Source organism: Canis lupus, chromosome 38 (assembly GCF_011100685.1).
Source record: "Canis lupus familiaris isolate Mischka breed German Shepherd chromosome 38, alternate assembly UU_Cfam_GSD_1.0, whole genome shotgun sequence".
NCBI classification, from domain to species: Eukaryota; Metazoa; Chordata; class Mammalia; order Carnivora; family Canidae; genus Canis; species Canis lupus.
The window spans coordinates 14,642,119-14,657,029 of record NC_049259.1 but is presented as its reverse complement, the minus strand read 5'-3'; the positions used below and the strand labels follow the sequence as shown (position 1 = coordinate 14,657,029).

The 14,911-nt window shown below is 38.1% G+C and overlaps 1 long non-coding RNA gene across 3 annotated transcripts in view; it reads left to right on the top strand.

The window, feature by feature from the left end:
* Positions 1–14,911, top strand: part of LOC111094521 — a 306,613-nt gene that overhangs the window by 144,790 nt on the left and 146,912 nt on the right. The window contains exons 6-7 of one of the 3 annotated variants that reach the window (XR_005385707.1): positions 9,216–9,263; positions 9,423–10,962. The exons of the other annotated variants lie outside the window; for them this stretch is intronic. This is a non-coding gene — a long non-coding RNA (uncharacterized LOC111094521). Of the gene's footprint in view, positions 1–9,215; positions 9,264–9,422; positions 10,963–14,911 lie in introns of those variants that run through there. 3 annotated transcript variants of the gene reach the window in all.

Below are 14,911 nucleotides of genomic sequence, written 5' to 3'. Positions count from 1 at the left end.
CGAATATACAGCATGTCAATGCCTTTGATGGTTGTACTTGAGCAAAGATTAAATGAAAGCAATTTCGGGGATCCCTGGGTGGCGCAGCGGTTTGGTGCTTGCCTTTGGCCCAGGGCGCGATCCTGAGACCCGGGATCGAATCCCACATTGGGCTCCCGGTGCATGGAGCCTGCTTCTCCCTCTGCCTGTGTCTCTGCCTCTCTCTCTCTCTGTGACTATCATAAATAAATAAAAAATAAAAAAATAAAAAAAAAGAAAGCAATTTCGTTGCATGTCCCTTTTCTTATTATGGAAATGAACCGGTGATTTGACATGTTTATCACTGGTGTGACAGGAACCTCTCTCAGACAGAATTTATCTTTGGATTTATAGTTCTATTAAATACTATTACAGTGATCTTTTAATCCTGAGACAGAGCCTGTATTGCTCCCCAAATCTACGTTATTGTCTTTTTAGTCACACAGTCAGACTATGGTTTCCAGGTTCCCTGGCATTAGGTATGGGCCACGTGATGACAGGGTGCCAGAAACTGAGTAAGAGCAGAGATAAATAGATTACAGTTCCAAGTCTGGTCCATATAAAACACGCACTCTTTGCTTTCTTTGCTTACTCACTGGCTGAATGAAGGGAAATCCGAGAGTATAGAGGAGGATAGACCCTCAAGATGTAAGGACACTTTGTCCCTGAGTGATGGTCTGCAACAGTCTCTCATTAAACTGTTAGTGAGTTAAGCCAATACTTGGGAAACCAAATAGGAGTAAGATATCAAACTGTCATTATGGTTGTGCCTTTTTGGTCACAAATTTTTTCTTCCCATTTGTTTTTTATATTCTTCTTATTAGTATAATTTAAATGAAAAAAAAATGCTTGGGTCCTGCATATGATAATAAGTAATGTTGGCCTGATAGTATTTTACATGTTCCATATTTGAGCTACTTGACATGGATATTCTCCATTCTTCGGGGCTCTTCTCATAGAGCTAAGCATGCAAGAGATTGGTAGCTGACATTCATGTATCTTATAGGTATTCATCTGAAAGATTTATATTTTTCTGGATCTAGGTATCGAAACAGTAGATCCCAATCTTCCAAAAGAGAACAGCCTTACTTCACACATAACAACAAATCTTGAGTGCTTTCTGTGGGAAGACACAGTCATGGTTAGAGGTATGGGAGGAAACAAAAGAAAGTTTATTTTGTCCTCAGGACACCTATGTGCAACCAACAGGGAGACAGACAAGGAACAAATAAACACACACATTACATAATTTCAAGGAGTAATAACTTCTATGGGAAGAAAAAATAAAACAAAGAAGGACTCATTTTGTGAGGGAAGGGGATTGATTTGGGCAAAAGTTGGTCTGAGCAGAGACTGGAGGAATATAAAGGAGTCTGTCCTGTGAATTCTGGTGGAAGAATGGCCTGGGGGAAAGGGAGCAGCCCATATAAAGTTCTTGAGGCAGAAAGGAGTTTGGAATGTTCAAAGGCTTGAATGAGTTCCAGCATAAATTATAAAAACAATGGGAGGAGATGGTTATCAGAGAGACAGTGACTCATGGGCCCCAGCAATGAGTTTGGACTTTACACTACATGACAGTTTCTTTACATGTAAAACTTCATTTCATTGTCACAACAAACCTGAAAGGTGTTAGTGTATTTGTAGTTTCAAATAGAGAGAAGAAATAAGCTGGAAGAATTTAGGGAACATACCTTGAAGTATAAAATATGAGAGTCTAAATCCAGATTATATATTCTCAATCTGCTTGTGTCCCAATCGTATTGTTCAGACAACCCTTGGAAAACTGTTTCCAGAATTTTGTCAAGCCCATTAATGTGCCTAAATGTATGTTATGCATAACATGTTTAAGATTGCAACCACTTCTTTCTTCCTTAACAATCCCTGGTATTCTAGAACATTCCCTCCTCCCCAAAGAAAATCAGAAGTTCCTCCTCCACACATAAGGTGGAGAACATCTGTTGTGAATCAAAACGATACCCAATTTCTTTGCTTTATCAGTGAGAGTATTCTTGGAATTTGGGGAGTTCTCTAGAAAAACATGTAAATTTTACACTTTTGTTTGAGTGCATTTTTTTTCCCCTCCATATCCCGGGTCATCTAATCTTGTGAATTCAGTGCCTACCTTGACATTTATGTTTAGATTTATTATAGCACTCAAGCCAAAACTGGGCTGCTTTATTATTGAGCTAGCAGAGGTGGGGGAATGAGGGCAAGCAGAACTCAAATGATGGTCACTAGCAAATGAAGGCTAACCAATATTAAGGTAACCTACAGGAAGGGACTTTTTTAGTACTTCAAGCTGAAAGAGTGGGGAGCGGGGGGGAAGCAGAGCCATCCCAGGATACTCACAGCCTTCCAGGTATGTTTACTAGAAGGTAACTTGTACCATGGAATTTAATTTCAGCAAAGCAACACTATTTGGCATATTAAATAAACTATTCATTTGAACTGTATAGGTCCTGAAATTTTACTGATATAAGTCTGTTCTGAGTTTATAGCTGTGTAGTACTGTAGGACTAGTAATTTATATCTGCTCTATGTTTGAATGTGTTCAGGAATGCTTAAGGAAGCACTTGATAAAAATAAGTTAAGTCCACATTGGGTTCTGCAGAAATGTTTCCCTTTGAAGGAGATTCACACATTTCTCAAATTTAAGAAACACTGATTTAAAATGTCCATCCCATGGGGAGGAGAGAAATATTAATTTTCTCTGGTAGCTTTTTGTTAGATCAGGACCATATGGCCAACATTTATAAAATAAATATATCTTAATAGAGATGACTGATTCTGATTGAACTACAAGGATGTCCATTGCAGTGCTCTTTAGGATGGTTAACTATTAGAAACAACTTAAACTTTTATCATTACGGGACTAAGTAAATGAATGAGAAGTCCTGTACAATTGAATAGATTTTATACTTTGAAATGATGTTGTAGATATATTTTTATTGACCTGGAAAAAGGCTCATCATATCTTAAGTGAAAAGACCAAACAAATGTATATATAATTTCATCCTGTTTTTGTAAAAATATGTGTTTATGTGTGTGATGTGTACATAAAAATCTGTGCATGTGAAAATACCTAAGGAAACATATACCATGGGATTATTTAGAGCGATCCTTTCTGGGCTATGGGCTTAGGAAATTCAATCTTTTCCTCTTTTTGATTTACCTGCATTTTCTAATTTTCCCATACTTCACAGTAATTGCTTTTGCAATGAAAAATAATTTATATTTAAACATGTACTTTAAATGTTCTAAAAATTATTCAAAATAACCATATCATTTTGTAAAGAGGTACTCCTGAGAACTTCCATTAGATAACACATGAAACATTAAAGACTGGGTGAGGCAAACGATGGTTCACAGATTTCGATAATTCTTTGAGAAATATGAAATAATACCAGAAGTATTCATTGGAAATTACAGGATGGGGCATCACAGAAGCACACCTGGAAATAACTTACTTAAACACTTTAAAATGTGGATCCTTTCTTAAAGTTCTGAGATAGAATTCAACTCTTTTATCTTCCCTAAATGAAAATAACAGGAACTACTAGAGACAGATTGCAATTTTCTACCAAGAAGCTAAAGACATTTTTTTTTTGAAAGAGTGAAATTTTAACAATTATTTCCTGATAACCTCTGGTTATTAAAAAAATCCTATTCATTTATCTGTTGCATCATTTTGAGAAATAAAATAGCATGTATAGTATAAATCTATGAAGTTACACTTAAAATGACTATCCATTTTCCCTAATGATTCCTGTACAAAATGCATGATGTATAGAAAATTTCAAAATATAAGCCATGGCATTTCTATGTTTACCACCCAGGGAAAATTACTACTGATATTTTATGTATAAGCTTTTGCTCATTTTCATCCTTATGTACATTTTTAAAATATTTGGATGTAGGACACATGCTGCTTGATAAACTAATTTTTCATTTAAAATATGCCCAGGGCATTTTTCTGTATTTGCAAACTCTGAGAAAACAAAAATCTTATTTCCTGGTCATCTTTCATTAAATAATCTTCAGGCTGCTGTATTTTAGTTTAAAACTTCACTATGACAAACAATACTGAGAGGGTCATGTCTCTATATGAAACTTTGAACACCTTGTTAATTAACTTTCTTAATATAAATTCCACAATTAGAGTTACAGGGTCAAAATGTAGGCAGTTTAAAAGTATTCACACGTATTAACCACTTCCATTTTCCTCGTGGAAGACTATCTCTGCTAATATATCCATCCTTGTTGAATACATCAAAATGTTCCCTGCCCACGCTAAGTATGTTGAAGGAAAAAAGCCTGGAGATTCTACTTTAATTTTTAATACCACTGTGCCTCATATTCAGACCTGAATAGGCCATAGAACAATAATAATTTTAAGTTCTTGGAGAGTTTCATCACTGCTTAGAAAGAATGATGGAAATAATAGGAAGGAAAAATCTTCCCACCTCAGTTTTGCAGATGGCAGAAATCAAGTTTGACAGTTACCAGAGCTGACAACTCCTTCATGATACAATTCCTGAAGAAAACAGAACACAGGGCAGGGACCTCCTATCCCTTTGCATTTGACAGAGTCATTTTCCGGAGTACAATAACCATCTCACAATATACTCTTGAACTACGTTAGAAATAAAGGCCCCCAAGGCCTGGAAACCATTTAATTGCTGTTCAAGGATTTCTGGACATGCTTGGAGACTGTCACAGCAAGGAAAAATCTCTGATGCACAAGTGAGGGAATTGCTAGGAGCAGAGGGTGGGAGGAAGACCATTTTTAAAGATAAGAATTGCCATGGGATGCCAGAATTAGAACATTCAACATGTTAGGTCAACCTTCATATTAAATTGTATGTATTTATAATTTCCTTTTCAGAGGCAAAAATAGTTTTTTACTTGTTTGTTTCTTTGTTTATCTTTCATGTGGAGTAAGAGAAAAAGTGCTCGATTCTCTGACCCTGGTCCCATCTACCTCTGGGCATGTTCTACTGCGTAAATATTACATGTTCACACAGAACTATGAGAACTATGCCTTATTTGTGACAACCACCCGGAAAGGGTTGGATTTCAGCCTCGCTAGCCCATGTCCCTGCCACAGGGTCTGGTGGGGAGTGGGAATGTGTGTGTACCCTACTCTGCAACTGTACATAAAGCCTTCAAGTGCTTTGACTGTTCAATGCCTATCCCTGTTTGTAATGACCCGGAGTTCCATGGGAGCTGGGTCTATCTGTCTTGGTCACTGTCGTATCTGCTACATAGAAATACTGTTGAACTGGCAAGTGTATAAGAGGGCCTGTTTCCCATAATCTTACCATCACAGCAAATTCATTTTGGTTTTTAACCTTTGCCAATTTGATAGCCAAAAATGGAACTCATTGTGTGATGCTGGTAAAGTTGAATTTAAACTCATATGTTTATTTTTCTTTTGTAATTTGCCTCTTTGTGTCCTTTGCCTATTTTTTTCAATTAAGTACTCCTCTTTTTCCTGTTGATGTAGCAGAACTTTTCTCTAAATGAGTTAAGGATAGTAACCCTTTGTCTACCGATATTTTGCAAATATTGCACTCTGTATATTATTCATAGTAGCTTAAGCGTAGAGAGAATTGTAACTTTTTTTCCCCAAAATATGTTGTTTTCCTTTATGGTTTTAGCTTTATGCTTGGGAAGCTCTTCTTTACTACATGTCAGTTCTTTTCTTTTTTCCTTTTGTGGTATAATTTTTTTTTTAATTTATTTATGATAGTCAGAGAGAGAGAGAGAGAGAGAGAGAGGCAGAGAGAGAAGCAGTCTCCATGCACCGAGAGCCCGACGTGGGATTCGATCCCGGGTCTCCTGGATCGCTCCCTGGGCCAAAGGCAGGCGCCAAACCGCTGTGCCACCCAGGGATCCCTGTGGTATAATTTTTAAAATGAATCCCACTCACTAAATTCAACAAAACATTGTTTTAAGAACTTTAGTTTTTTGCCTTCAAATAATTTAACTTGAATTTTTATATTTTCAGGCTTCCTAACCTTCAAATGTCATGATGACAAGCAATCTGTGCTGGGAGGTCTTTTTATTAGCCCCTAATGCTAAGAGGAATAACTCTAGTAAATATTTCTAAGTCCCCACTTGATTTCCTCCTTGCAAGGAGTCACTTCAAAGAGGCTTTGAAAAATAATGCTGATTTTGTCCTATAGTTTTTCTTAAAGGGAATAAGGCAGGGGTTTCCTCTGAGCAGCATGAGGGAAACTTCCTAGAAATACTCTCTGGCTATTTTCCCCTTTCCCCAAAATTTCATACTCATTGCGGCAATGAAAAATACCTACCACAGTTGTTTTTATTCAATAGTCCCCTCCACTTACTATTTCATATTTGTCCTATCCCTGCACCTCTGAGTTGAGGTACCAGTAAATAAAATTTCCATTCTGCTTCTGATTGACTGTCTGGAGAATCAACCTGTCATCTGGATTTTATGTGACAAAAAGTAGAAAGAATGTCATAGCTATCTAGAATCCTTTCCTTTGAGAAAGTGGATCCAGAATTCCAGTTTCTGGTTCTACATATAAAAAGCTTGGAAGTCACACTCCATCCCAATAACAAGTAAAAAGCTGAACAGGCTGTAAGTTGCTGGATTCATAAGAGAGGGAAAGACACAAGGCAAACCACTATTCCCAAGGTTGGAGAGACTGATGGGCAAATACAGGGAGTCTTGGCATCTCAGAGGAGAAACTCACAAGCAGAAACCACTTTGGGAAACAAAAATCTGAATGGTCATTGACAAATTTCTGGAGGCTGGATGTGGACAATGTTGAGAGTTAAAAACTGCAGGGGCATCCAGTCACAGAAAATTTACCTGCAGAAGCTCCACCAGGTTCCCACAATAAATACAACAACAAAAAAAAATCTAGTACATCTAGCAGGTGGAGGAGAAAAGAATGATTTTGAAATACACTCGAACACTCTGTTCTTCTTAAGGCCTGCCCTCAAGGGAAACTACCTAACCAGAGCCTAACTGATCCAAGGAAGGGAAATATCTAACTCTAGCCATCCTGTGCCATGGAACAGGTGAAAAGAAAGCCAAAAAACACTTGCAAAGTTCACAGTCCAAAGGCAAGGCTCACTAGAAGACTTGAGACCTCTCACTGGACAAGAACACTTTGTCTCCCACCTCCACACCCAGTTACTAAGGCCTACATACAGCAGTTCCTCTGTCCCGTACATTATGTCTCACGAGCAGGCAAAAATTACAAGGCATACCAAGAGGCAAAAACACGATTTGAAGAGGGAGAGCAAGTAGGACAGGAATGTTGGAATTATCAGATGGGAAATTTAAAACCAGTGATGATCAATATGCTAGGTGCTCTACTGGACAAAGTAGACAGCAGGCAAGAGCAGATGGACAATATAAGCAGAGAGATGTAAGTGAAGAGGGGGGAGAAGTTGAGAAGGAGGAAATCCATAGATACTGACTCAGTAATGGTTCTTGGTGCTATCACAAAGTAAAAGCTACTGTTCTCACACAGCAGGTAGTGTAATTTAACGCCACCTATGGTGAAAAATGATAATGTTCATAAACTCTGCCTACTAAATCATTAAAGTCTCTTTAACTCTGATGGGACTCTTACAATGTCCCTTATTACTCATTTCCTAAAGGAAGATTTTGGCAATACATTTCTTGACCTGATTTTGTTGTATTCAAAGGCAAATTTGTTGATGGCCAAGCCCCCAACTGGCTCACCTAACACCTTTGATCTAATTTAAAGCAGGTGCCCTTCTTCCAGGTGGATACGAGGTGAAGTCCTTGAGCACAGGCCAGGTTTCAGCCTCCAGGCCATGCCCTTTTATGCAGTGCCCAACCTACACAATGATACAGAGTGGCAGGGATCTTGATGCCATCTATTTCTATTTAAAACATGACATTGAAAAGTGGCAACGTGAAGGGCAACCATCATCTTTATCATCTTTATCATCATCTTTATCTCTGAAGCTCCTGGGCCAGTTTATTGAGCTGGATGAACCACAACTCTGATGAACAATTTTGGGTATTCTTACATAGAAGGCTGATCCTTTGAATGGATTAAATCATCATTAAAAAACAAGCTATGCTGTTAGGTAACCTCCTTTTCTCCAAACACACACACACACACACACACACACACACACATATATATATATATATTTTTTTTTTAAACAGAAGTTTCTGAGTACTTAGTATAATTTTTGTTTCAGCATGCCTGTGTCAAAACCATATTTGATATGCTTTTATATTGGGAGATTGAAACATCCTAAATTTATTTTTAATTACTGTCATACGAATTGGACCTCTGTTCATATTAAAAAATCCAAAAATAAACACAATAAAAATGTTCATATTCTTGTTCTGTAAGGGAGATGCGTGTAATACTGTGATTACTCAGGTATCTGTGGAGGGGATGGTCTGAGACTGGTAGACAATACCGAGCTAACCGGGACTTAGGGTCTGGCAACTGAGTTCCCTTAACTTAGAGTGAATTTCCTTAACTTCTGACTCCTATCATATCTGTTTTGCTTGTGATTTGGATAGACTTTGTTTTTCAGGATAGTATAGTCCAAAATGGAAACAAGATATTATATATGCTTCCAATTTCCTCTTCCATGTTTTTGGACATGTTGTAAGGCAGAGCAAACATCGAGTCCAGTGGGCTAGACTCAAAGGAGAAGTGTGGGGCCCAGACCACTATGGTGGTGGGAAGGAGATGGCAGTGGAATGCACTACATGTTTTATGAACTCAGTGATGAGGAGCAAGCTAAAGGGCTTTCTCACTTGATTATGGTAGGACTCAGTGGGTGTGTGTGCCAAGATGAGAGCCATTTCTGTGCCTCTATCCAAATACCCTTTCCAATGGTCCTCACGTTTTGTCTTCACCTTATTTTGCTCACCGGTATCGTCATGTCTGTCTGTGGGTCCTTTTAGGCAACTCCCAGTTCTTTGGACACTGGCTGATGGTTACAGCAGAACTTACTGTTTAGTAGTGCCTGATTAACTCTGTTCCCTATTTATAAGTAAAGATGAAATCATTCCCATTCAAGGTTGAAAGGATCATTTCAAATGTTTGGTTATACTAGAAAATATTCCATTAAAGAAACTGTATATTCTCAAGGCATTTATTATTATAATCATTGAGATTATCAATCATTTTCTATGTTTTTCTCACCCTTATTCTCAGGTTGGTCAACACTTTGAAAGGGTTTGCATCAGATTCATCTAAAGACAGGTATTGTCTTTGAATATCCATGCTAGTTTAGTCAGAAACAAATATCAGAGAATAATTCATTAGAAAAAAATACTGGACTACGTATCAAAGGTCATTAGCTCTTATTCTGGCTGAGTTTCTAACGAATCTTGAGAAAGACTTTTGACTTCTCTGTTTCAGTTGCTCCGTATATAAAAGGAAGAAAAGAATGTTTGCCTTACTCACTTCAGAGTCTCGTCCTGAGAACCTTAAACGTGAAAGTACATTTGCAAACTATAAAGCCTTCCTTAACTGCATGGTTTTCTTATTAAGAGGCCCTCCTACCTCCCTACCTGAGGGAACCTTTAACAGAACCCCCCTCCTCCCCCACCCATCACGGGCACTTCTGCTCTGTTTAGAGAAACACATTTTATGGCGGCACAGATACAGACGTGGATCACAGGGTCACTGCTATGTTTCCATTACAAACACACAGGCTTCAGGCTTCAGCCCTTTCCACATGCTGAACTTCATCGGAGTCCCATGTGTTGAGAGCCTTCTGGAAGAGACCCAACAATTACAGAGGAGTGCACCATACAGACTTGGCCTGAATGTAATTTCAGCCTGAACTTTCTGGGGATTGTTATGGGGTCCCATCCTGCAGTCTTTCAACATGAGAAACTCTCCTGGGCATGGAAGGTTTGGAAAATCTTCAGGATTGAAGAGTATTGCCTCTAGGATTGAACATCACGGAGGACCCTGTAACCAGAATGGACCTTCAGTCTCATTTCATGAGGCTGCTGCTTTTCTGTGTCTGTGTGGCCTTCTACTTGAAATAAATAAGCAAAGGATATAGTTTTAAGTGCAGTGGTTTTCACACTCCTAGGACTGATTTTTCCTTTGCTTTCCCAGGTTGATGGTAGTAGATGAAACGGATCCAAATGGATTTTGCAGAGATAGTCAAAAAGGCATGCCAACTTGGCTTCTTGTGTACAGTAAGTACAGTATAAGGTAGCTGCCAGATAGAGAAGAGAGGACCCCAAGTCAATTACTGATTGCTTTAGCTCCTCCTTAAGGTCAACAAACCACAGCTGCATGTGTTCCAGCATCTAGAATGTGACCCTGGAGAATTAGGGGCACAGTACACAATATTCTGTCAAAGTGGGGGTGTCAGCCCTGGTGTAGAATGAATAGTGGAACCAGGGCTCTAATGTACATGTCAGATTTCCATGGATCTCTCTCTTTTGTCACATTGTTGTCCATGTCTTTATGTGGTGACATTGCAGAGTGGACTCACAGACCCAGGGAAAGGCTGGGAATGAAAGTGAAGTCAGTGATATTTATTATCTTGTGGTGATCCCAGTGCTGTCATTACACTGATTGTCAGCACAGAGAGGCTGATACCAGGGTCCCCAGTCCACCCGCTGCCTTATGGTATTGTCCATCCATCTTTTCATGGTGCTTACTGTTCCTTGGAAAGTGTCTCTGCACATTCTAGGCACTCTTTTTTCTTTGTTTTTAATAAAATCAGGTTCTCCTTTAAAAAAGCAGTAAGCCAATAATTTCCATGGAAAAATGAGGCAATTACATTTAAGCATAATCCTCAGAGAAGCACAAGGCACCTGAATTTGGGAGTTTATCGAGAGACCCTCTATTCAGGCAGGAGTGAATAGGTAACTCAATTCCATAGGCCAAAATTTGGTAAAATTTCTGTTTGGGACCAGGGCAAGATAGTAACTATTTTTGGCTCTGCGGGCCATAATGCGTCTCTGTAGCAATGCTTACCTCTCCATTGTGGCATAAAAGCAGCATAAACAATGCTCAAACAAATGGGCATGGTTCTGTCCCAATAAAACTTTATTTACAGAAATAGGCAGAGGGCCAGATTTAGATTTGGTCCTCAAGCCATAGCTTAGGGATTCCTGTTATAAATAGCTGTGCACTATAATACAGGTGTGGACAATAAAGAATTCAACTGACAGTAATTAGTGCCTATTGTGTGTTGCTGTAGATATAAAAATGAATTAAGACCCAGTTTTATGCATATACATTATCTTTTCCTGGCATCTGGCAGGGTGGGATCTGGTCATCTCTATGGCAGTGTATTTCCCCAGAGTGGTGGATGTTCATTGCTGCCCATCTCCAGTGCCCATGTCCCATACTATATTCACTTTCCGTGCCTTGAGGGCAGAAAATGGTGGTTTCATCCCTATAACAGATACCAGACTTATATTTAGCTTCCGTTCACACTGTGTGAGACATTCTCACATGCCTTGTCTTTGATCTTCAAAAACACTCCAGTGAAGTAAGCTCCATTATTCCTAGTTTTCAAACGGGACAATATGGATTCAGAGAAGTTAAGTTATATCCTCCGTGAATTCTACACTGGTTGGTACTGGAGCCAGGATCCAATGCAGACCGCAAGAACATTACCACAGTTGTCCTACATGGCAGATTCTCTTGAGCATAAATAGTTTATTTTGAACAAGAGGGGAAAAAAAGATAGAAAACATCTTGAATCCAAAAATGGGAGCTGAGATGAGGACAACTGGGTGTCCAAGACCACTTTTAGGGTGGGTTTTTGTTTTCTTTTGTTTTGCTTTGCTTTGTTTTAACATTAACATTGTGGCTATGTGCTGGAATAGGACATGCATTCTTCATTCTTTTTTCATTACACGAGAATTGTTGCAATCATTATGCAAAACCAATAAAGGGAAAACTTTTCAAAAAAAAAATGTCATTTGGCAAGAAATGCCCAGTTGAGGAACAGCACAGGTCTCACGGGAGAACAATATGCATTTTGTAAAATTTCTTAAAAGACAATTTATGGTTTTGAGAAAACAAAACAGGAAATTGAATTAAAAGGAGAAACATATTTAAATAATGCTCAAGTGATGACATAACTAACCAAAGTCCAACAATCACAACCTAGAGTCAGGCATTGTTGGCTGCAAGACTTTTCTGGCATTGGTTGGTAGGGTCCTTAAGTGAAGAGAGATGTTGTACTATTTAATTGGTACTGCATCGCAGCTTTTGAATAGATGAAAACTCATTTCTTAAACTGGGAATTTAGCCCTAACTACAAGACTTCTGTCATATATTTCCTGAAAACAATGCACTATGACCTTCCTTCTTACATCATAAATTTTGATGCCTATCTCTGGATTGGCAGAGTTTTGCCCTGGGGTGAATTTGGAGTAGATCAAATAGGTGTTCTCTTTTCCTATAACACTATGCTCAATACCTCTTGGAAAGTTAAGGATTAAAATCAAACAAACAAACAAAAAACATCCATTACAAGGAAGCAGAATTTCTATCAGAAAGAAAGAATATCAGGAGTCATTTGTTACTATCAGTACTAAATACACACACACACACACACACACACACATTTTTTTTCCTAGTAAAGAAAGTATTTTAAGAAGAGAAAGTTGATTCCTAATTCAAAACAGTATACTACATCCGCAACCTTCTATTAATTTTTATTTGGTTTTTCTAGACTCTTGATGAGCAGAGGGTAAAGGGGAGAAACTATCGACACTTATGTAAGTTTAAATTATGAGTCTTGATTCAGCCATTTCTGAAGGAAGGTCCTTTACCTTTATTAATTATAAAATAATACTATTACATATGAAGATACAGATTTTTACATTTTCAATCTTATTTTCTCTATTCTACAAGTTAACTGTATGAGGTAGGTCACAGTGTAGCCTCTATTTTATAGGGAGGATTATTATTATTAATTATTATTATTATTATTATCATCACTGTTATTATTTTTGCATAGCTAAGTTCTTAACCACTACCCTAATCTGCCTTAAATGGGGATCAAAAATCTGTACAGTCAATGAAGTATGATGACAATGTAATTGACTCAGTCTCAGCAAAAAATATTTCATGACTTGCTTGATTCCATTATTTTGTTGTAATGAGGTTGGTTTATAAACAACACATGTAAATTTCCCTGTTCAGCCCATTTTGTGCTGAATGGCACACATCTTTGGAACGCCTGGCCAGGTTCAGCAGTTCAGCTGAATACAGCTAACCACATCACATGGTTACTAAGCCACTCACCATCCAGGAAGTCTGCTAACTTTCTTTTTATCTAGCAGAAATGAAATCCATTACAGCAAGATTATATATATATATATATATATATATATATATATATATATCCTTTTGTATCACCAGCACCTGGCATACAGTAAATAGTTTTTTTTTTTTAAAGTCAGCTAAATAAATGAGAACAATGAATAGAAATCAAACATAGCTTGATTTGTTCTTATAAAGGTTTATGCAGTATGGTACATTATTTGTAGCATGGCTGCTATAATTCCTCTCTGTGTGTGGGTGACTCTGGTCTTGGCCACATGACTTTACTTGACCAACAGAATGAAGCAGAAGTGATGGCATGTGAACCTATCTCAAGAGATCTTGCGGCTTCTGTTCTTGCAGTCTTGGAAGCTAGCCACCAACTCAGACTATCCAGTTGGAGAACATGGCCCAGTTGAGAGTGACCACCAATCTCCAGAGAAGGCAGTGAGGCTGATTTAGCCCATAAAGCTCAGGTTAGCCACTGATGACAGCAGCTAACATAAGCAGAAGAATTTCCCAGCTGAGCCCAGCCCACAGAGCTGACCCATAGAATACTGAGTATATGAAATGGTCACTCCTTTAAATCCCTAAGTTTGGGGTTACTATTTATACAGCATAACTGATATCTCTGACCTTCTGAAAGCTGAATATTTTCACCTAGCACACTTTTAAACTGAGTAAAGCCAGATAATTTAATAAGAAACCAACTAAAAACATCCATTTGAAAAACATCTTACAGTGGAATATATTATTATCACATGAGGGAGTTTCATCAAAGGTAATCAGGTAAACTCTGTCCTTATTTTGTTTCTTTTTCTTAGAGGAGTCAGTGATATGAGACCAAATTTGCAGGTCAGTCTACGGACATTTCTTTACAGATTGAAGTCACGTATTTGGTTAGACTTATGTTTTATATTGTTCGATAATATATTAAGTGAAAAGAAATCTACTGATCTTGTTTTTCTTTGGAATTTGATTTACAACAAAAATAGTTCCCTGGTACATATGCTTGGATTTGAGGAGTGGTCATTAGAGTAGAGTGAAAATGAAGTAAAACATTGGGAGAAAGTCTTGCTTACAAAGGTATGGAGCACTCCTACTGGTGAGGGGTGTGGGTATAAGAAGAAAGAAAGTAGTAATAACATATAGACTGGGTGTAGGAAGAGGTCATGAGCCGTAACCATATGTTAAAAGGCTGAGGGTCTTGTCCTGGGGGGAAGGACAAAGGAGTTTCCACATTTTACAAGGCTTATAGTTTTTCATAGCCAGATTGCTAAAAGCAGCAGAAAATCACCCTCTTATTATAAAAATTTTGCCAATTTAATATGAAATAAAGTGCAATTACCATATCCTTGGCAGTGAGAAAACACTTTATACAGATTGTCTCAATTTCACAACAATTTTATGATGGGAGAAACATTGCCACTATTTTATAGATAAGGAGACCGAGGCTTAGTTCTGGTTGAGTAACTTGCAAATGTCACAGTTGGTGAGGGATTGATTGAGGATGCAGGTCCAGGCTGTCTCACAACCCAGGGCCCTTTCACTTACTCAGAATGTTATAGTCCTAGAAACTGGAATGTGATGAGACACCC